Source organism: Ascaphus truei, chromosome 7, assembly GCF_040206685.1.
Source record: "Ascaphus truei isolate aAscTru1 chromosome 7, aAscTru1.hap1, whole genome shotgun sequence".
Classification (NCBI taxonomy): domain Eukaryota; kingdom Metazoa; phylum Chordata; class Amphibia; order Anura; family Ascaphidae; genus Ascaphus; species Ascaphus truei.
Window position 1 is genome coordinate 44171736 of NC_134489.1, and position 21445 is coordinate 44193180.

At 54.4% G+C, this 21445-nt stretch overlaps 1 protein-coding gene and 1 long non-coding RNA gene across 2 annotated transcripts in view; one reads left to right on the forward strand and one right to left on the reverse strand.

The window, feature by feature from the left end:
* Positions 1-21445, forward strand: part of LOC142499160 (ephrin-A3-like) — a 138658-nt gene that overhangs the window by 26780 nt on the left and 90433 nt on the right. The gene's annotated exons all lie outside the window — the stretch shown is intronic.
* Positions 10166-14696, reverse strand: LOC142499159 (uncharacterized). Its single transcript, XR_012802621.1, has 2 exons — positions 13136-14696; positions 10166-12581 (listed from the first exon to the last, which is right to left on the reverse strand). It is a non-coding gene; the product is annotated as an uncharacterized LOC142499159 (long non-coding RNA).

Sequence of the window (21445 nt, forward strand, 5' to 3'; positions counted from 1 at the left end):
GCGAGTATTCAGTGTTACATCGTATGTTTATTTGTACTGCACCAACCCTTAATGAATTGTTTTCAAGAGATAAATACAAGAACTAATGCAGGAAATAATGCTGTGTGTATGTCTTTATTTATATAGCACCATTAATGTACACAGCGCTTCATTTTAGTAATACATGTGACAATCGTATAAATAACAAATAATACAAATAACACAAAAGGGAGACGTTCTACAGACATAAAAGTAACATTGTGGAAGAGGAGTCCCTGCCCCGAAGAGCTTACAGTCTAATTGGTAGGTAGGGAGAACGTACAGAGACAGTAGGAGGGCGTTTTGGTAAGTGCGTCTGCAGGGGGCCAAGGTTAATGTATGAGGTGTATCGTATCAGCCACGTTGCTACTCATATGCCTCGTTAAGCAGGTGTGTTTTAAGGCGGGTCTTAAAGGAGGATAGAGAGGGTGCTAGTCGGGTATTGAGGGGAAGGACATTCCAGAGGTGTGGGGCAGTCAGTGAGAGAGGTTTAAGGCGGGAGAGGGCTTTAGATATTTATTTATTTATAAAATGTGTTACCAGAAATTATAGGCTAAAGCAGTAAAATTCCGGGCATTATTGAAAACCCTGCTCTCTGATTGGTTAAAATTCCAGACAGTTTTCAATGTGTTTATTTCCAGCCAATCAGCTTTCAGAACAGCTGAGACAGGGCAGGGGATTGGTTAGAATGAAGTAACGGCTCTGAGACAGGGCAGGGGATTGGTCAGGAAGTATCAGCCACGGGTTGACTCCTCCCCCTCCCGAGCTGACTTTGTGACTGCAGTTTGTGTGTGTCAGTAGCAGTGTGTGTGTGTGCTGTTGTGTTGCATATCTGTGTGTGTGTGTGTGTGTGTGTGTGTGTGTGTGTGTGTGTGTGTGTGGTGTGTGTGTGTGTGTGTGTGTGTATATAGAGCTCCAGTGTGTGTGTCAGTGTCAGCAGCAGTGTTTATGGGTGTAGCATGTGTGTGTAGCAGCAGTTTGTGTGTGTGTGTGTGTGTGTGTGTGTGTGTGTGTGTAGAGGTGCTGTGTATAGAGGTGCAGTGTTGTGTGTGTGTGTGTAGAGGTGATGTGTTGTGTATAGAGGTACAGTGTTGTGTGTGTAGAGGTGCTGTGTTGTGTGTAGGGGGGGGGAAGAGTGCAAAGTTTAGTAAGTGGCTGCATTTTTTATTGTGGCTGCAGTGTGTGTGTGTTGTGCTGTTGTATGTGTAGCAGCAGTTTGTGTGTGTAGAGCCTGTGGGTGTGTGTGTGTGTGTGTATAGAGGTGCTGCTGTGTGTGTGTGTGTGTGTGTAGAGGTGCTGGTGTGTGTGTGTGTGTGTGTGTGTGTGTGTGTGTGTGTGTGTGTGTAGAGGTGCTGCTGTGTTGTGTGTGTTTGTGTAGAGGTGCTGCTGTGTTGTGTGTGTGTGTGTAGAGGTGCTGCTGTGTTGTGTGTGTGTGTGTAGAGGTGCTGCTGTGTTGCGTGTAGAGGTGCAGTGTTGTGTGTGTGTGTGTGTAGCAGCAGTTTGTGTGTGTTGAGCTGGTGTGTGTGTCTGTAGTGGTGTGTGTGTACACAGAGGGGGCGGCAGCGTGTGGATATAGATATCTGCAGTGTAAGAGTATATAGAGGTGGTTTCATGTATTTACCATTTTATTTTAATAAAAAAATCTATATAACTATACAAAAGTGTCTATTATTTATGAAATAAGCCTACATTTAGCCTATAATAGTAATAATCCCTGAAGAACAGGGCATTATTGGCCAGTAATGCCCTGTTCTTCGGGGATTATTACTTAAGTAATATATTGAGAATTACTTCTGTTTTCACATATGTCTCGGGCACAGAGTTACGATGACAAATAATACATGGTTACAAATACAGTTACATAAGTGAACGGTATACATTATATACAAGACTTAGCATGCACAGTTAGAGATAATATATATTATAGGCGTATGTAACCGTTACAGACCAGATTAAAATGTGACAGCTTTAGTTTTGAAAGAACTTAATCTGGTGGCGACTGTGAGAGTCTCCGGTAGGTTGTTCCAGTTTGAGTCGTATACTGTATTATGTCTCCATAGTGGATAATTGGCATTAGCATCTGCTGTGCAATACGCTTTCTGACCAGCAGGCTTAGGGAGGATTTGTTCCTGTAAAATACACCTAGTTTGGCATAGGTTTTGGATGTCAGGGTATCAATGTGCATCCCGAATGTTAGGTGGGAGTCAAACCATAAGCCCAGGTATTTAAAACTAGTGACAGAAGTTAGGGTGGTGTTAGCGTTGGTTCTGATCTGGAGCTCAGTCACTGGAAGCTTTAAAAATGTAGTCTTGGTCCCAAATACGATTGTTAGTCTTGTCAGTGTTTAAAAACGTAGTTTTTAAGATACAAAAGGTGTAGAGAGAAGACATCCATGAGCAGAACGCAAGAGTCGGGATGGTGCATAGCGAGAAATTAGGGCTGAGATGTAAGGAGGGGCAGAAGAGTGTAAAGCTTTAAAAGTGAGGAGGAGAATTGAGTGTGAGATGTGGGATTTGATTGGAAGCCAGGAGAGGGATTTCAGCAGGGGAGATGCTGAGACAGATTTAGGGAAGAGCCGAGTGATTCTGGCAGCAGCGTTTAGGATAGATTGTAGGGGAGACAGGCGACAGGCAGGAAGGCCGGAGGTTACAGTAGTCGAGACGGGCGAGAATGAGAGTCTGTGGTATAAATAAGTGCTTGGGTGCAGGGTATACACGTCACTGCTAGGAAGCTGCCTGCTCGTTGTCCCACTAAATTGAATGGGGGTTTGGAGAGGAGAGACTGGCACCATATAGGGTACATTCCCAGGTGAATATTTTGGGTACAGGGCATATACTGTAAGAACACTGGCTCTACGCTGGGTCAGGAAGTGATTCGAGTGGATGTTGTGTTTCCATGTCTGAGATCTGTTTATAGCTGCTCTTGTGAGTTTCCGGCAACGCTCGAACCCTCCGCGACCATTTCTTCCGTGTAACAGTATCTTCTGGGGTTATTGGGCAGGACTCTCACGGCCGGCAGGTCCCGTCACGCGGAGCAGGATTTAGGAAATGGGGGTCATCTCTCATCTGCCGGCCGGGCTCATCACACTCTTTTTAACCCTTTTAATGCTGTGGGCACCAGCAACACTGCGCCATATTATTACACGCCAACATCTGTCTGCCATGCATTTCTACCCCTCCCCAGCACGGGGGGGCGCTGGCTGGCTGATCCGTCAGCTAATTGGCTTCTTCACAATGATAGATATTGGAAGTGAATTAAAAACAAATTCAAAATACATTTACCACCATTATAAATTCTTGCAACCCTAAAAAACTCCTGTTCTTTCATTTAAAGGCCTTCACTTGTAATGAGTGTGTGTATATGTATATAGAAGGATGCCCAAATCTTTAACCTGTTCTTTCCCTACATAGCTACATTGCCCCAGAGCCTGCCTGACAGCAGAGGTTAATTGAAGGGTTAATTGAATCATTTTCTGGCGAGAGAAGGGAAACGGAATGGATGCCGCTTTCTTACATGTGACTATAAGGTTTTTTTCATTCTTTTGAGGGTTTTTGGTCACCAAGGTACATTCCCCATACAACCCCGCACGTTCTCCTGCCTGTCGCCCTGCTCGGGTACAAGCCTCTCGCCCTCTAAGTGACCCTGGCTGCCCCATTGATGCTGTGGGTAGATTGTCGCTTGAGATAAGGCGTGCCTCCGGTTGGCGGGGGACAGGTGGGTGCCGGTTCCCTGCTGATGTCAGAACGTGGCTTTCATTTTAAATGTGTTTTTTTCCCTTTTTTGTGCAGTTATAATCTCTACATCAAGTCCTCGCCAGCTAATTATTGCTAACTCGCTGGCTAAATAAGCAATGGCAGATACCTCAGTCCAGGTGTGTGTGGGCACGGTACAAGCGAAGAATAAGAATCGCTTCACAAATTATTATAAAGAAGCCATTGTTTCCTGCGCTTTTCCGTGTACATTGGAAATGATTCTGCGGTTTGTCTTCCAGGGCCTGGCGCACCCCCCAAAACCGCAAGACATCTTCCACCTCTTACTGGCAAGTTAATGGCGTGTAATGTGTCATGCGGCAGAATACTGCTTAGCAGATCTACGCCTCGGGCTGTGAGCGGGGGTCGTCTGCAGCAATGACGGGTGTGCCGCCTCCCTGTGAAAGGAAAGCGCGCCGCTCCTGCGTTGGGCGTGTGTGCCGGAGAGGGAGAGAAAGTGTGTTCTGATGTTTGTTTAGATCACATTGGGGCCACTAATTCAGTAACTGGACGTAGATTGATTGTTTAATTAAAACCCAGTTTAAAATGCTATCGATCTTGTTAGCAGATCCCCCAACGGTTGGGCTTGTAAACAGCATTGAACGGCCCGGGAACTGTCAATACCCCAAATGCAACAACTTTTTTATCCAAGTAAAACTGTGTAAAATAATTGTTCTGCCATTTCCCGTCAGGCGGGCAGTATTTCAGGCGGGCAGTATTTCAGGCGGGCAGTATTTCAGGCGGGCAGTATTTCAGGCGGGCAGTATTTCAGGCGGGCAGTATTTCAGGCGGGCAGTATTTCAGGCGGGCAGTATTTCAGGCGGGCAGTATTTCAGGCGGGCAGTATTTCAGGCGGGCAGTATTTCAGGCGGGCAGTATTTCAGGCGGGCAGTATTTCAGGCGGCAGTATTTCAGGCGGGCTGTATTTCAGGCGGGCAGTATTTCAGGCGGGCAGTATTTCAGGCGGGCAGTATTTCAGGCGGGCAGTATTTCAGGCGGGCAGTATTTCTCCGCAGGAGAGAGATGTCACTGTAAAGAAGGGATTTCATTGGTCGTTGTTACGCAGTCAGAGCTCAGGTCACCGTGAGCTGGCGGCCCCAGCTTGCTCTGTTTTGACACTTGTCACCTATTATGTGGGGTGAGCAGGCTTTGATTTGTAAGGACACAGCACTGACCTGCACTGTGGGGTCAGGCCCACAAGTGACCCTCTGACCCAATGCATAACGTAGCTTTGTATTCCCCTTCTGAGGGCTGCACACTGACACAAGCCACTGGGCTCACTGTTTGTAACCTGGGTGGGCCGTGCTTTCTCACGGAGGCCACGTCTGTCACCTTCCATGTGTAGGGTCCGGGTGGTGGCTCCCTGCCCTCCAGTCCCCAGCGGGGTTCCCGTGGAGTAGCCACGGCATGTAGCTGAAACTGTATGTGGCAAATAGGAGGTTTAGCCGCTGAATGCCGAGATTTGTCATGAGGTCGGCCATGTAACCGTGGTGGTGGGGAACCAATTGTTGCCTGCCCGATGATCGGACAAGTGGGGGCGGTGTCAGCCACGGGCGGGATTGAATCAGTGGGATTGAATCAGCGGGATTGAATCAGCGGGGGTAGTTGCTGCTTCGATCCCCCTCCTCACCTAAGCCCCGAGCTGCCTCTGATTTATTTTTTTATTCAGCATTTTACAGCAGGCTTTGTCCCTGGGGCCCCTCCCCGCGCTGCTGTCCCTGGGGCCCCTCCCCGCGCTGCTGTCCCTGGGGCCCCTCCCCGCGCTGCTGTCCCTGGGGCCCCTCCCCGCGCTGCTGTCCCTGGGGCCCCTCCCCGCGCTGCTGTCCCTGGGGCCCCTCCCCGCGCTGCTGTCCCTGGGGCCCCTCCCCGCGCTGCTGTCCCTGGGGCCCCTCCCCGCGCTGCTGTCCCTGGGGCCCCTCCCCGCGCTGCTGTCCCTGGGGCCCCTCCCCGCGCTGCTGTCCCTGGGGCCCCTCCCCGCGCTGCTGTCCCTGGGGCCCCTCCCCGCGCTGCTGTCCCTGGGGCCCCTCCCCGCGCTGCTGTCCCTGGGGCCCCTCCCCGCGCTGCTGTCCCTGGGGCCCCTCCCCGCGCTGCTGTCCCTGGGGCCCCTCCCCGCGCTGCTGTCCCTGGGGCCCCTCCCCGCGCTGCTGTCCCTGGGGCCCCTCCCCGCGCTGCTGTCCCTGGGGCCCCTCCCCGCGCTGCTGTCCCTGGGGCCCCTCCCCGCGCTGCTGTCCCTGGGGCCCCTCCCCGCGCTGCTGTCCCTGGGGCCCCGCGCCCGCTGGCCCCTTGGCTCGGCGTAGCAGAGAGGGGGCAGTGTAGCAGAGGGGGGGGCCTCGGCGTAGCAGAGAGGGGGCAGTGTAGCAGGGGGGGGGCCTCGGCGTAGCTGAGGGGGGGGCAGTGTAGCAGAGGGGGGGGGTGCCTCGGCGTAGCAGAGAGGGGGCAGTGTAGCAGAGGGGGGGGCCTCGGCGTAGCAGAGAGGGGGCAGTGTAGCGGGGGGGCCTCGGCGTAGCAGAGAGGGGGCAGTGTAGCAGAGGGGGGGGGCCTCGGCGTAGCAGAGAGGGGGCAGTGTAGCAGAGGGGGGGGCCTCGGCGTAGCAGAGAGGGGGCAGTGTAGCAGGGGGGGGCCTCGGCGTAGCAGAGAGGGGGCAGTGTAGCAGAGGGGGGGGGCCTCGGCGTAGCAGAGAGGGGGCAGTGTAGCAGAGGGGGGGGTGCCTTGGCGTACAGTGAGGGGGCAGTGTAGCAGAGGGGGGGCAGTGTAGCAGAGGGGGGGGGGTGCCTTGGCTGCCTCTTAAGCTGAGCAGATGCACTTATGGGGAATTTCTTATCACTTCTACTCGGATCAATAATACTTTGCGTCTCGGCTCTCGCATGGAGTGCGACTCGAATGGAGAAACGTAAATCAATTCAATGTTTCTGTTTTATGAGCGGTCGATAGAGGACCACGATCAGCAAAAGGGCAAAACAGCCGGAGCGATACACGGGGGTCCGAAAGAGAGCGAAATCCCACCAAACGCGCGGGAAAAGGCTGTCTGGGAGTGCGCAATATAAATATACATACTGTGGTGATATTACTGCATCTGTACCAAACTCTGTGCCAGGGCAACTAAAGCGCCCCCTGCCACACGCACCCCCCCCCCCCCCCGCCCCCCACACACATGCACCCCCGCGCACACACACACACATGCACCCCCGCGCACACACACACACATGCACCCCCACACACACGCACACACCCGCACCCCCGCGAACACATCCCCCCCACGCGCGCACACGATATACGGTGCCTGACCGTGGGGGTTTGGTTATTTGCAAAGTCCCTAATAATAACAAAACCAAAGTCCTTATAATAGCTGTGCTGTTATGTAGAGTAGTACCGACATGGCGTGTGGAGCGAAGATACAGTTACCCCGTACAAGCGCGGTGAATCACTGTGCTGAAGAGCTTGCAATCTGGTCTGAAGAGCTTGCAATCTGAGCTTACAATCACTGTGCTGAAGAGCTTGCAATCTGTACAAGCGCAGTGAATCACTGTGCTGAAAAGCTTGCTGGGGGGGGGCTTTATGCACCCATGTCACCGACAGAATCGCCACTGAGCGGAGACGCGGGCGGGATTTAGGCGACCGTGCCCTAATTAATACCTTCTTTTACTTTCTGTCTTCTCCGGTGTACGCGAACATCATGTGGTCCCCGCCCTGCGCGCCCCGGCTCCCCGCCCTGCGCGCCCCGGCTCCCCGCCCTGCGCGCCCCGGCTCCCCGCCCTGCGCGCCCCGGACAAGACGGGGAAGATAACGCCCCGGGGAAGTAACAAACCTCACACGGAAGCGCAGACATTTCAATGAAAAGAAAGAAAATGAGGCGTCGTTGGGTGTGCGGAGATAACGAGCGGGTCTGCACGTGCGAGAGAACACTGTTATAAAAAGCCACTGTTACTGCAGCTGCAGCACGTGGCACCCCGACGTGGCAGCCCCCGTGTCAGGGACTCATTAGAGGCTCAGTAAAAGGGCTGGGAGAGCATTCCCGCTGTGCCTTTCTGACAGCACATAAAAGGTGTTACGTTGGAAGGCGCCGGCACCGCGCCGTCCCACTCGCTGCTTAAAGGGGCCGTTCCCTCGGGGACGCACGATATCCAGAGGTTATCGTTATTTCCGTTTCCCTCGCAGTGCTCAGTAAGGTCAGGGCTGGAGTCCAAGGGGTCTAAGGCAGAACGCTGCTTAGTAAACAGAGCCCTACATCTCTATCCTGTGAAGCATTTGGCTGCGGCCATGGCGGGGAGACGGCGTGGAGGAGCGCGCCGCGCGATCACAATGTCTTAAGGCAATTATCGCAGCCATAGCCGGCGCGGGCATGTGGTGCCTGAGCAATCGTTACGTTTTATTCCACGGCGCGACGGGCAGGTCACGTGAGCGGTTTGCCCAATCAGGACGAATCATCTTCCAGACGTCATGCCCCCCCCCCCCCCCCTCGGCAACAGATGGTTGGGGTTAAAAAGCGGGTGACGTCACGCCTCTGCGCCAACTCCCCGACCATGTATGCAACACAGCGGGTTAGGTCCCCCTGTGTTTCCCACGGGAAGGATTCCCGACTCCCAACATGGCAGCTCAGTGGAGACCGCCAGCCGAGGGGGGGGAGGAGAGAGTGAGCCAGGGGGCGGGGGGAGGATGGAGAGGGAGCTGGGGGGGAGGAAGGAGAGGGAGCTGGGGGGGAGGAAGGAGAGGGAGCTGGGGGGGAGGAAGGAGAGGGAGCTGGGGAGAGGAAGGAGAGGGAGCTGGGGGGGGGGGGGGAGAAGGAGGGTGAGCTGCCAGGGAGCGTGCTCTCTCCCTCCCCCCTGCGCTCTCTCCCTCCCCCCTGCCCTCTCTCCCTCCTCCCTGCCCTCTCTCCCTCCTCCCTGCCCTCTCTCCCTCCCCCCTGCCCTCTGTCCCTCCCCCCTGCCCTCTCTCCCTCCTCCCTGCCCTCTCTCCCTGCCCTCTCTCCCTCCCCCCTGCGCTCTCTCCCTCCCCCCTGCGCTCTCTCCCTGCCCCCTGCGCTCTCTCCCTGCCCCCTGCGCTCTCTCCCTCCCCCCTGCGCTCTCTCCCTCCCCCCTGCGCTCTCTCCCTCCCCCCTGCCCTCTCTCCCTCCCCCGACCCCTCTCCCTCCCCCCTGTCCCCACTCCCCTCTCTCTCCCCTCCTTCTGCCTTCTCTTTCTCCCCCCCACTCTCTCCCACTCTCTCCCCCTCCTTCTGCCTTCTCTCTCTCCCCCTCCCCCTCTCTTCCACTCCCCTCTCCCCCACTCTCTCCCACTCCCCTCTCTCTCTGTCCCGCTCCCCCCTCTCCCCTGTGCTCTCTCTCCCTGCCGCACAGTGAGGAGAGCTGAGATGTAGTGTGCAGCCATGCAGAAAATGTTGAATGTATACAGGGATCTGGCAGAGCTTTTTGTGATGGAGAAAAGCATGTTGCTAATTTAAGACTCGGGCGTCCTGTGAGGGGCTCAAATGGATCAGACAAGCCCTGTCGCTTTAAACTTTTATGAGTGCTGCTCCAGTGACCAACAGGAACCAGAGGTTCTCGGCGCAGAGGTTCTCGGCGCAGAGGTTCTCGGCGCAGAGGTTCTCGGCGCAGGGGTTCTCGGCGCAGGGGTTCTCGGCGCAGGGGTTCTCTAAGACGCAGGAGGACCGGCATCCTAAATGCAAAACGGTTTTATGCTCAACGTTCCGGACCCAACAGAGCGATAAGGCTCTATACGGAGCCGGATGATTGAGTATTAAAGTGTGTCTCCGTGTGTGTCTCCGTGTGTGTCTCCGTGTGTGTCTCCGTGTGTGTCTCTGTCTCTTGGGTCTGTCTCTTGGGTCTGTCTCTTGGGTCTGTCTCTTGTCTCTGTCTCTTGTCTCTGTCTCTTGTCTCTGTCTCTTGTCTCTTGTCTCTTGTCTCTGTGTGCGTCTCTGTGTGCGTCTCCCTTCTAATTACACACTTTGTGCTATAGGGGACCGGAGTCCGTCCTCTCTTAATACGCTATAATGAGACCCCTTGAATAAAACCAGACGAGACTTGTGTATATATTAACCAGGGCTTTCTGATCCCTGGGCGACCGTAACCCGGAGACCCTTACTCGTACAGAAAACACGCTATGTACCGCGGTGTGCAGACGTGTTCAGCCCTGCACGTTTCTCGCATGTTGGCGCCCGAGCGTCCTCCACTTTCAAATGACACATTACATGTACAATCTACAAGAACAACTTCAAAGTGATAGCTAGAACATGCTTATATAAAAAGGACAGCGCGGCTCCTGTACATTTATTCTCTACTTCATCATAGGTAGGAATCTTCCCCGTTACTCGGACAGATTACCCCCCGGGAGGCCTTTACCACTTTACCAGGAAAAGCTTACGAGCAGCTCGGAGGAGCAAGTAGTTGAGTCGGACACCAACGATCGTTGTCAAAAACCTCTCCTGTTTATTAATAGTCACAGTCAGGCTTTTATAGCCGCGCGAAAGTGTATACGTGCAAAGCTTACTTCCCTCATTACATACTTATCTGGAAAGTTACAATTGGAAAGTTACAGTTAGCTCAGTCTTGAGCGAAATCATAATTCTTGCTTGAAGTGCCGAGACAGTACATAAATTTAGACTATGCATCCTCGGCTAAACTTCCTGTTTCTTCATTTTGAAACTGTCTGAACATACATAGTCCAGGAGTTCTGCCAACATTAATTGGGTAAAAGGTCAGTCAACAACATAATGGCAGTGTTAGTATAGAATGGTTACAGCAGACAAAATGGAGTCCCCGCACTGATATATACATTATCAGTCCCTCCTTTTGTCATGAAATGACAATCCTTAGGCTATAGGGGTCTCGTACTGGATTTGAATATTATCATATTCCACTAAAGGAATCGGGACACTGGGGGTTATAGTTCTAGAGTTATATGTTAAAGTTGCGGAACCGGGAATAGGGGTATTAACGTTCAGTGAAGCATACGTATGACTAACTGACTTGGTGGGAGGCATAATCATTCTACATAAAGATGAACACATTAATTTGCAGCATGAAACAATAACTAATACTACAAACATGCAAACAATAAGTATCAGTCCCATAATAATTTTCTTTCCCAATTCTCCAATCCATGCGTCTAACCCAAAAGTCCAGTCAAACTGGTTGATTCTTTCCGTATGCCTGCAACAATACTTCTGATATTCGACATATGATTCTGCACAGATTTTGAATGATCAGAAAGATTAAAACAGCACATACCCTCAAAATCCTGTCACCCATGCTCATGTTTAAACAAAAGATAATCAATTGCTGCATGATTTTCTAAAATTGCTTTTTGTGTACCTTGCAAATCTATCATTAATTCTTCTAGGGCCTGGGAGGTATGATTTAACCCCTTTGCTACAGCACATACCAGCTTCCTTATGGCTTTCGCTGAATAAGCAGCTAATGCAGGAACTCCGACAAAGGATATTGCTAGACTTAGAATTTCGACTTCCAATAACAAAACCACATGGGGATCGCAATCTTCAGTGACTGAAGCAGTGGATCGTTTAACTTGGGTTTGATGTGGGCCAGGTGCTACAGAGAGCATCGTCCCTAACCTGGTGAGAGTACATGGTCCCCCGGAGATGTTTCCTGGTATATACGAGTACGTAGTATTACCACAGGAAAACAACCATCCCACGGGAAGTTTAATAGAATATATATGGCTTGGTGTGCTTATAGTGTGATTGCAGCTCATAGTATTATTGACGTTAATGCATTTATCATCGGTTCGATTACACAATATTTGGGTCATATTGGTGGATGCTGAGGGTGTCATTTGTACTTGTTTACGTTTGCCTATTTTTTCTGGATTGCATGTCATTAGATAACATGCATCACCCTGTGTAATATTATGGGTCATAAGCTGGGTCATATTAGACCAACTTTCACCAATACACTGGGGGCAGTCACGACAGTATTCATATCCAGAGAAATGCTGTCGCACATCATGATCGTCTGCCTGATTATCATTATTTCTTATGCTTAACACTTTTAACAGGATCTCTAATGGTGTGGTTACTGCTATCAAACAGCTTGTGATTATATTCGTTGTGCTGGTCATATCGGATAAACAGAAATGGAACATATTCAGTACCTCAACAGCCAAATGTTTCCAGATATTAGTTTTGGTTTCTTTCAAAAATGAAGCCATGCGTTTGGAGCGTGTGTAATGTCTTTCTGGCAGATTGGGGAAATCGGACTGGATCTGGGGTACATGGGTATAGCTTTCATCCTGTTCTCTGGAAAAGAGGGGAGCGATTTGTCTCTTCCCAGAGAAAAGAGAGCTCCCTGGTGAACTATGGTTGGCATAGACAGTGGTCGACAAATCACCAAAAAAATCTACTCGCTGAACAAAAAAATCTACTCGCCACCTAGTACCACTTGTGTGCTGCTTGGGCCAATAGGAGCTCGCCACGATGTTAAATCCACTCGCCCGGGGCGAGCAAATGTATAGGTTTGTCGAACACTGGGCATAGATAATAGAGGCGCCAGTGTGAGCCCTAGCGGCTATTTCCTTCTCATAGATGTCATACAAAACCCATATTAATAATGGAAATAGGCTACATATTGTCATAATGTATATACAGTTGAGCCGCTTCCTTCGACGTTGTGCCTCTACTCCTTCGTGGACTTGATACGAGACGCATGAATCCATGTTGATGATTCTTCAGTCAGCACGGCGGTACGGGTTACTGCTAGGATCGTGGTTGGAAGTCCGTAGGAAGGTTCTGCCGTCCCTTCTTTGGCGGGAAGACGCTTGACCACCACCTTGTCTCCGGGCTGGAAAGGATGAGTCGGCTTATCTGAAGGGAGTGGAAGAGAAGAGGAAACATCACCATAGATGCCATTCAATTTCTGTATCAAATGATAAACATAATTCTCCTGAATTTGTTCTATGTCTCCAACTTCCTTCGGGCAATAGGTACCCTGAGCCCAGGGAGTTGGAAACGGCCGCCCCATTAAAATTTCAAATGGTGACAATTCAGTGGTACTATTCGGGGTCATTCTGATTTCCGCAAGGACTGCGGGAAGGACATCCGGCCACCTTCAATGAAAGTGGAAGTTAATGAGGGGAGGTGTGTATAATAGGAATGACCCAAAGGCTCTTCTCCCAGGTTATTGGTGGTCGTTTTAATATTCTACAGCACCTGGAACTCACTGCTGAATGACTCCTGAACTTGGGGTCTCCCGGCAGTGTAAAAGCAGCGTCTCTTCTGCAGGGGACCAACCAGTTACGGCAAGTGTGAAAAAAATATATATATACCATGTCCGTTGGGATTTAAAGCCCACCAAAACTTTGGCATTACTGGCCCCTGTTGTACCCAATCAGTGAAAAATATAAGATTATTTTGTGTACCGATATCATTCAGTCCGAAGCAGTCACAAGTGGGAGAGAGAGGTCATTTTTGTGTCTCTGGCGAATTTCATCTTCCTCTCGGTTTGAAACAAAAAGGCCAAAATACAAAGAGACTCACAGTAAACATTTACAGTTTTACATCTGTGCATCAGTTTTTACTGGATAGCATTTATTCCTATAGCAATATGCAACGTGTATTAACGTTATTATATACTTTACATACAAAATGTGGGTTATGGCCACTCACAAGATTAAAATTGAATATGTGCGTTGGACGTGTGTCACAGCTTTTGAGCACTGCCTGGTTTAAGATGCATAGCCCGTATACCCACCCACAGGCTATGCACCTTAACCCTGGCTGTGCTCAAAGGCGGTGATATGCAGCAAGCATAAGCTTACAGGGGACCATGTTGTATGGTTTTGAAGCAATAGGTGGCACTGTGTGCTCATTTGCATGTCATTTCCCAGAATCCCTTGCTGCAGTGGAAGTGCTGGGTGATAATGGTTAAAGGCGGGGTTGCAGACCTGTCTAAGGCCCCGGTATCTCCGCTGCAACGCGCGCCCGCGAGATTGGCGGCGCGTGCAGCCGATTCCCTGGTCTGCAGCTCACTGCAGGAAGAGAGACCGGGGGGGGGGCGTGGCGGGGGAGTGACGGGGGCGCGGCCATGATGTCACCCGGCAGGTTCGCCCTCATTGGCTGAACCGCCGGGGGGGCGTGCCGTATCGCACGACGCGAGTCCTGCTCTCAATTCTATTGAGAGCAGGATCAACTCTCGCCCCAGCGCTGCGGCCCCCCCTCGCAGCGGGCCCGGCGCCATTGAGGGGAGGGCTCTCGTCCGTGCAGCGTCCGCCACAGCGGGCGCTGTAGTAGGCAGCGGGGTCAAGGCCTAAGACATGCAAATGAGCATACAGTAATATTTCCATTTGCTATATGCTTTGCTGTGGAGGGGTTTTGTCACTTTTTTCGCCCACCATAACTTAACTGTGTGTGTGTGTGTTACACAAAGGATACTCGATATTTGCAGGAAAAGGCCTCCCGGATGTCTGTTGCGCTTTAACAGCCCGGCACGTATCTGGATCTCTCTTGCTCTGGGCTCTTCTCTCTCTTTTTCCTGTAGGGGATGTGTTTCTGCTGCTGTCTCACTTTCTCTCTCCTTGGCTAGCAGTCTTCTACGAGCCTCCTCTTTCACCTCTGTCTCTGTCCCCTCACTGTTACCCGGGCTGTGTGCCTGTCCCTGACCGCCTGTCCCTGACCGCCTGTCCCTGTCCGCCTGTCCCTGTCTCATTCTGGCAGTTGGTTTCCAAATTCTATCCAGTTTTTTTTCTTATCCAATCCCCTATCTCCTGTCGTGTTGCCAGGCAGATTAGGGACAGTGTCTCTTATTCCTTATCGCACTGTGTAATAGGTGGAGCAGATTCAATCTGTGTTGTCCACAGTATACATATATTTGTAGGTGCTACATAGATGTACATAAATGTGTGTATGTTATGTATATATGTGTGTGTGTGTGTGTATATACTGTATATATAATCGCATGCACACGCACACTCCTGCGTGTATATACAGTATGTACTTCTAAATGTTTATTCTATAGACAGGGGCACACTTCTTGCCTTTCTGCCTGCCACCTCTGCCCCTGCGCAGGGTATGTGAGTGCAGGGTATTTGGCTGCAGCGTTTTCCTGGTGCAGGCTCATGCCAGCTCTCGGCAGGTTTCTCTTCCCCAAGATACAGACGCAGGAATCCCCCTCCCCAGCTGTTGGTGACGCCTAGCTTTGTTCAGCAATAAATTAATATCTGTGCATAACCTGCATTGCAACAATACCGAACCTGGACCCTACAGAGCAGCCTTTGTGAGGAGGGCGCCCGACTGTATCCTCACTAATGTACGTGTGTGCCAGGAAACACTTTAATCACCCGGGTAAGATCCCTTCCCGCTCTCACAAGGGAAGGGAGCCGCGTTGGGGATTTGCACAGACTGGCTCGTGTTATTACTGCAGCTAGTTTATCACTCATTCTAACAAGGTGTGTCGGGTATGTACAGCTCCAAGGGTCGTAATGCCAGGTGCACCGAGCCCGCTGTAATATTTCCTCCTCTCACTGCTCCGGATAACGGCCATGAGCGGGAGATAAATCAAACTGAAAGAATCTTAATGGATTCTGAGTCTGATCAGCAGCGGTAAATTACAGACAGGAAGGACTGGTGTAGCTTGGTAAACACATTACTTAGCCAGTGATCCTGTGCTTGTGCAGACGCTTTATGGAGCTGCAGTCTTTGCTGTGGAATCTCCTTTGTGCTGTTCTCTCCCTCGGGCCCGATGGATGGTTACGGACGGACCCCTGGGCGTAGATGTGCCATGAGCACAGAGCGGGCCCGATGTATGGTTACGGAAGGACCCCTGGGCGTAGATGTGCCATGAGCACAGAGCGGGCCCGATGGATGGTTACGGACGGACCCCTGGGCGTAGCTGTGCCATGAGCACAGAGAGGGCCCGATGTATGGTTACAGAAGGACCCCTGGGCGTAGCTGTGCCATGAGCACAGAGCGGGCCCGATGGATGGTTACGGACGGACCCCTGGGCGTAGCTGTGCCATGAGCACAGAGCGGGCCCGATGTATGGTTACAGAAGGACCCCTGGGCGTAGATGTGCCATGAGCACAGAGCGGGCCCGATGGATGGTTACGGACGGACCCCTGGGCGTAGCTGTGCCATGAGCACAGAGCGGGCCCGATGTATGGTTACAGAAGGACCCCTGGGCGTAGATGTGCCATGAGCACAGAGCGGGCCCGATGGATGGTTACGGACGGACCCCTGGGCGTAGCTGTGCCATGAGCACAGAGAGGGCCCGATGTATGGTTACAGAAGGACCCCTGGGCGTAGCTGTGCCATGAGCACAGAGCGGGCCCGATGGATGGTTACGGAAGGACCCCTGGGCGTAGCTGTGCCATGAGCACAGAGCGGGCCCGATGTATGGTTCCGGAAGGACCCCTGGGCGTAGCTGTGCCATGAGCACAGAGCGGGCCCGATGTATGGTTACAGAAGGACCCCTGGGCGTAGCTGTGCCATGAGCACAGAGCGGGCCCGATGTATGGTTACAGAAGGACCCCTGGGCGTAGCTGTGCCATGAGCACAGAGCGGGCCCGATGTATGGTTACAGAAGGACCCCTGGGCGTAGCTGTGCCATGAGCACAGAGCGGGCCCGATGTATGGTTACAGAAGGAACCCTGGGCGTAGCTGTGCCATGAGCACAGAGCGGGCCCGATGTATGGTTACAGAAGGACCCCTGGGCGTAGCTGTGCCATGAGCACAGAGCGGGCCCGATGTATGGTTACAGAAGGACCCCTGGGCGTAGCTGTGCCATGAGCACAGAGCAGGCCCGATGTATGGTTACAGAAGGACCCCTGGGCGTAGCTGGGCGTAGCTGTGCCATGAGCACAGAGCGGGCCCGATGTATGGTTACAGAAGGACCCCTGGGCGTAGCTGTGCCATGAGCACAGAGCGGGCCCGATGTATGGTTACAGAAGGACCCCTGGGCGTAGCTGTGCCATGAGCACAGAGCGGGCCCGATGTATGGTTACAGGAGGACCCCTGGGCGTAGCTGTGCCATGAGCACAGAGCGGGCCCGATGTATGGTTACGGAAGGACCCCTGGGCGTAGCTGTGCCATGAGCACAGAGCGGGCCCGATGTATGGTTCCGGAAGGACCCCTGGGCGTAGCTGTGCCATGAGCACAGAGCGGGCCCGATGTATGGTTACAGAAGGACCCCTGGGCGTAGCTGTGCCATGAGCACAGAGCGGGCCCGATGTATGGTTCCGGAAGGACCCCTGGGCGTAGCTGTGCCATGAGCACAGAGCGGGCCCGATGTATGGTTACAGAAGGACCCCTGGGCGTAGCTGTGCCATGAGCACAGAGCAGGCCCGATGTATGGTTACAGAAGGACCCCTGGGCGTAGCTGTGCCATGAGCACAGAGCGGGCCCGATGTATGGTTACAGAAGGACCCCTGGGCGTAGCTGTGCCATGAGCACAGAGCGGGCCCGATGTATGGTTCCGGAAGGACCCCTGGGCGTAGCTGTGCCATGAGCACAGAGCGGGCCCGATGTATGGTTACAGAAGGACCCCTGGGCGTAGCTGTGCCATGAGCACAGAGCGGGCCCGATGTATGGTTCCGGAAGGACCCCTGGGCGTAGCTGTGCCATGAGCACAGAGCGGGCCCGATGTATGGTTACGGACGGACCCCTGGGCGTAGATGTGCCATGAGCACAGAGCGGGCCCGATGTATGGTTACGGACGGACCCCTGGGCGTAGCTGTGCCATGAGCACAGAGCGGGCCCGATGTATGGTTCCGGAAGGACCCCTGGGCGTAGCTGTGCCATGAGCACAGAGCGGGCCCGATGTATGGTTACAGAAGGACCCCTGGGCGTAGCTGTGCCATGAGCACAGAGCAGGCCCGATGTATGGTTACAGAAGGACCCCTGGGCGTAGCTGTGCCATGAGCACAGAGCGGGCCCGATGTATGGTTACAGAAGGACCCCTGGGCGTAGCTGTGCCATGAGCACAGAGCGGGCCCGATGTATGGTTCCGGAAGGACCCCTGGGCGTAGCTGTGCCATGAGCACAGAGCGGGCCCGATGTATGGTTACAGAAGGACCCCTGGGCGTAGCTGTGCCATGAGCACAGAGCGGGCCCGATGTATGGTTCCGGAAGGACCCCTGGGCGTAGCTGTGCCATGAGCACAGAGCGGGCCCGATGTATGGTTACGGACGGACCCCTGGGCGTAGATGTGCCATGAGCACAGAGCGGGCCCGATGTATGGTTACGGACGGACCCCTGGGCGTAGCTGTGCCATGAGCACAGAGCGGGCCCGATGTATGGTTACAGAAGGACCCCTGGGCGTAGCTGTGCCATGAGCACAAAGCGGGCCCGATGTATGGTTCCGGAAGGACCCCTGGGCGTAGCTGTGCCATGAGCACAGAGCGGGCCCGATGTATGGTTACAGAAGGACCCCTGGGCGTAGCTGTGCCATGAGCACAGAGCGGGCCCGATGTATGGTTACAGAAGGACCCCTGGGCGTAGCTGTGCCATGAGCACAGAGCGGGCCCGATGTATGGTTACAGAAGGACCCCTGGGCGTAGCTGTGCCATGAGCACAGAGCGGGCCCGATGTATGGTTACAGAAGGACCCCTGGGCGTAGCTGTGCCATGAGCACAGAGCGGGCCCGATGTATGGTTCCGGAAGGACCCCTGGGCGTAGCTGTGCCGTGAGCACAGAGCGGGCCCGATGTATGGTTCCGGAAGGACCCCTGGGCGTAGCTGTGCCATGAGCACAGAGCGGGCCCGATGTATGGTTACAGAAGGACCCCTGGGCGTAGCTGTGCCATGAGCACAGAGCGGGCCCGATGTATGGTTACAGAAGGACCCCTGGGCGTAGCTGTGCCATGAGCACAGAGTGGGCCCGATGGATGGTTCCGGAAGGACCCCTGGGCGTAGCTGTGCCATGAGCACAGAGCGGGCCCGATGTATGGTTACAGAAGGATCCCTGGGCGTAGCTGTGCCATGAGCACAGAGCGGGCCCGATGTATGGTTCCGGAAGGACCCCTGGGCGTAGCTGTGCCATGAGCACAGAGCGGGCCCGATGTATGGTTACAGAAGGACCCCTGGGCGTAGCTGTGCCATGAGCACAGAGCGGGCCCGATGTATGGTTACAGAAGCACCCCTGGGCGTAGCTGTGCCATGAGCACAGAGCGGGCCCGATGTATGGTTACAGAAGGACCCCTGGGCGTAGCTGTGCCATGAGCACAGAGCGGGCCCGATGTATGGTTCCGGAAGGACCCCTGGGCGTAGCTGTGCCATGAGCACAGAGCGGGCCCGATGTATGGTTCCGGAAGGACCCCTGGGCGTAGCTGTGCCATGAGCACAGAGCGGGCCCGATGTATGGTTACAGAAGGACCCCTGGGCGTAGCTGTGCCATGAGCACAGAGCGGGCCCGATGTATGGTTCCGGAAGGACCCCTGGGCGTAGCTGTGCCATGAGCACAGAGCGGGCCCGATGTATGGTTACGGACGGACCCCTGGGCGTAGCTGTGCCATGAGCACAAAGCGGGCCCGATGTATGGTTCCAGAAGGACCCCTGGGCGTAGCTGTGCCATGAGCACAGAGCGGGCCCGATGTATGGTTACAGAAGGACCCCTGGGCGTAGCTGTGCCATGAGCACAGAGCGGGCCCGATGTATGGTTACAGAAGGACCCCTGGGCGTAGCTGTGCCATGAGCACAGAGCGGGCCCGATGTATGGTTACAGAAGGACCCCTGGGCGTAGCTGTGCCATGAGCACAGAGCGGGCCCGATGTATGGTTCCGGAAGGACCCCTGGGCGTAGCTGTGCCATGAGCACAGAGCGGGCCCGATGTATGGTTACAGAAGGACCCCTGGGGGTAGCTGTGCCATGAGCACAGAGTGGGCCCGATGTATGGTTACAGAAGGACCCCTGGGCGTAGCTGTGCCATGAGCACAGAGTGGGCCCGATGGATGGTTCCGGAAGGACCCCTGGGCGTAGCTGTGCCATGAGCACAGAGCGGGCCCGATGTATGGTTACAGAAGGACCCCTGGGCGTAGCTGTGCCATGAGCACAGAGCGGGCCCGATGTATGGTTCCGGAAGGACCCCTGGGCGTAGCTGTGCCATGAGCACAGAGCGGGCCCGATGTATGGTTACAGAAGGACCCCTGGGCGTAGCTGTGCCATGAGCACAGAGCGGGCCCGAAGGACCCCTGGGCGTAGCTGTGCCATGAGCACAGAGCGGGCCCGATGTATGGTTACAGAAGGACCCCTGGGCGTAGCTGTGCCATGAGCACAGAGCGGGCCCGATGTATGGTTACAGAAGGACCCCTGGGCGTAGCTGTGCCATGAGCACAGAGCGGGCCCGATGTATGGTTACAGAAGGACCCCTGGGCGTAGCTGTGCCATGAGCACAGAGCGGGCCCGATGTATGGTTACAGAAGGACCCCTGGGCGTAGCTGTGCCATGAGCACAGAGCGGGCCCGATGTATGGTTCCGGAAGGACCCCTGGGCGTAGCTGTGCCATGAGCACAGAGTGGGCCCGATGTATGGTTACAGAAGGACCCCTGGGCGTAGCTGTGCCATGAGCACAGAGTGGGCACGATGGATGGTTCCGGAAGGACCCCTGGGCGTAGCTGTGCCATGAGCACAGAGCGGGCCCGATGTATGGTTACAGAAGGACCCCTGGGCGTAGCTGTGCCATGAGCACAGAGCGGGCCCGATGTATGGTTCCGGAAGGACCCCTGGGCGTAGCTGTGCCATGAGCACAGAGTGGGCCCGATGTATGGTTACAGAAGGACCCCTGGGCGTAGCTGTGCCATGAGCACAGAGCGGGCCCGATGTATGGTTACGGACGGACCCCTGGGCGTAGCTGTGCCATGAGCACAAAGCGGGCCCGATGTATGGTTCCGGAAGGACCCCTGGGCGTAGCTGTGCCATGAGCACAGAGCGGGCCCGATGTATGGTTCCGGAAGGACCCCTGGGCGTAGCTGTGCCATGAGCACAGAGCGGGCCCGATGTATGGTTACAGAAGGACCCCTGGGCGTAGCTGTGCCATGAGCACAGAGCGGGCCCGATGGATGGTTCCGGAAGGACCCCTGGGCGTAGCTGTGCCATGAGCACAGAGCGGGCCCGATGTATGGTTACAGAAGGACCCCTGGGCGTAGCTGTGCCATGAGCACAGAGCGGGCCCGAAGGACCCCTGGGCGTAGCTGTGCCATGAGCACAGAGCGGGCCCGATGTATGGTTACAGAAGGACCCCTGGGCGTAGCTGTGCCATGAGCACAGAGCGGGCCCGATGTATGGTTACAGAAGGACCCCTGGGCGTAGCTGTGCCATGAGCACAGAGCGGGCCCGATGTATGGTTACAGAAGGACCCCTGGGCGTAGCTGTGCCATGAGCACAGAGCGGGCCCGATGTATGGTTACAGAAGGACCCCTGGGCGTAGCTGTGCCATGAGCACAGAGCGGGCCCGATGTATGGTTCCGGAAGGACCCCTGGGCGTAGCTGTGCCATGAGCACAGAGTGGGCCCGATGTATGGTTACAGAAGGACCCCTGGGCGTAGCTGTGCCATGAGCACAGAGTGGGCACGATGGATGGTTCCGGAAGGACCCCTGGGCGTAGCTGTGCCATGAGCACAGAGCGGGCCCGATGTATGGTTACAGAAGGACCCCTGGGCGTAGCTGTGCCATGAGCACAGAGCGGGCCCGATGTATGGTTCCGGAAGGACCCCTGGGCGTAGCTGTGCCATGAGCACAGAG